Raw genomic sequence first — 2,356 nt, 5'->3', positions numbered from 1 at the left:
GCAAAGTTGGGCAAATTCTGTCTCAGTCCATGTGATCAAGTTTAACATTATCAATGATAAGTCATGTTGATGGTATATGCCTTTCATATGATGTAATGAGGATAACATTTATTCTCTGTGATCTTCATTTCACAAACCCATAACACTAGGTCTAATTATGAGAAAAATCCCAATTTAGGGGCATTTTACAAAATTCCTTAACAACACTCCTTAAAATTGTTAGTCATCAAAAATCAAGGCAAGTCTGAGAAACCGTCACAGTCAAGAGGATCCTAAGGAGACATAATGACAACATGTAACTGATAATCCAGATGGAATCTTGAAACAGAAAAAGAATATTAGGTATAAGCTAATGAAATATTAATAACACATGGATTTTAGTTAAGAATAATTTATCAGTATTGTTCATTAATTATGACCAATGTACCAAACTCATGTGAGATGTTGATAAGAGGGGAAACTGGGTGTAGGACATATAGGATTTTGGTGAGTGTGCTGTCTTTGCAACTTTTCTGTAAATATAAAACTATTCTAAAACCAGAAGTTTATAAAATATCAAAAGTTTAGTCCTGAAATTTGAAAATTACATTTCTTACAGTGCATTTTGGGATACAGGGACTTGTGCGTAAATAAACAGTATAGTTTTCCAATACAAGAGAACAAAAATCCTTTTTATTTACCAAGCGTTGACTATAATAGACCACGCAACTAAAAGAAGAGTGTGGACAGTGTAAATTTCTGAATATATTTTAGAAAGATAAGATGATGTCATCTTGCTAACAGCATATTCTGTCCAATCCTGTATCCTAGCAGCACTGAAGAAGACATCTTACTATCTAGTACCTATTAGTCAACTTGGTAGGAAATGTACACCACAAAATATTAGTGTGCTGAGGATTTTCTCAAGTATTTTATAAGTCATCAAGGTATTTTATTGTACTGCTTTGAAAAATAACAGTTAGCTTCATTATCATTATCATCACTGGCGAGTCATTTGATTTTGTTGACAATTTATTTTGTTAGAATATTAACTGTTACTAGTCTTCCAAAGAGAAAGAAAGATTGATCTTTAGGGGGAAGCCATTAGAGATAGAAATACTGTGTAACAACAGAGATGTACTATCTCTGGTGAGAAACATGTTGATTTAAAAACATGCACAGACACTGTGCCATAAACTTAAAACATTTAAGATACCATAAGCATTCAGTCTTATATATTCTATTTCATATATTTCCTTTTTGCCTCAAACTTAGATTATTCATTATGAAACACACTTAATCAAATGCGTACGCAATCTATATAATTCTTAACCACCTTATTATTACTTGATAGGACTCTGTTCTTGCTCAGTTAGTATTTTTATAAAAATGTTAATGACAATTTATATTGAGTTTAGCAAAATGGAAAGGTAGTGTCCTTTCCCAAATACCTATAGCCACCCAACTGGCTAGAAGGCAACATGGTTTTGTAATGAGTAGCACTTGTGAACATTTTTGCTACCTATTATGGTGAGAGGAATATTCACAGAAGAATATAGTCTGGTGGGAAGCAAGGTGACTTTATAAGAAATGGCTGTGTTTTAAAAATAGCATCTCTGGGAGGAGAGACCCAATTTATTAAAATGTCTATTTTTAATGCTGTTTTCACATCAACATCAATGGGTAAATAAATATATAACTTTAATGATCTAAAGAGATATAACTTTCTTAGATATTGTGATTATTTCTGTGATTACAACATGGAAATTCAATATATAAAACACATCTGTTGTTTCTAATTATACTTGTTTCTGAGCATTCCCATCATGCTAATTTCAGTTGCTGAGTGGAAATAATTGAATTTGCCTTTCTTTTCATTTCATATTTGTTTAAGCAAACACCTGGGGATTTCTGCCTATAGGGAGAAATATAATGAGATGATTCAAAGACACAGCGTACAACAAAAACTTGCTTTCATTTTTATTTTATTTTTTTGCTGTTATTTATATAAAGTTCAGATTTCCCATTTCTTTCTCCAAAATTAAAACTGTGGTATTCTCTTCAGATAGATGCTTATTAGTGGAGAAACAAAAACAAAAAACAAAAACACCAACACTGTAACATGAAATTTACCCAGAAAATGACTGAGTCACTTTTTTTTTTTTTAATAAGTAAAAGCTGGAAAAGCAACATACATGTATTCATAAGAAGCAAGTTTTTCTTAACAGTTTTTGGAATTCAGGTAAACTCATTATTTCAATGTAAACAACTTGGTTCAATGTTTCAGTGAATCATATTATTAATCAACCAGTTAGAGAGCTTACTATTATCTTCATCATTCTAGGCACTATATATGACATGAATGTTGCTTTCACTG

Source organism: Hipposideros armiger, unplaced genomic scaffold (genome assembly GCF_001890085.2).
Source record: "Hipposideros armiger isolate ML-2016 unplaced genomic scaffold, ASM189008v1 scaffold_1117, whole genome shotgun sequence".
NCBI classification, from domain to species: domain Eukaryota; kingdom Metazoa; phylum Chordata; class Mammalia; order Chiroptera; family Hipposideridae; genus Hipposideros; species Hipposideros armiger.
Note: the sequence above shows the minus strand (reverse complement) of the source record.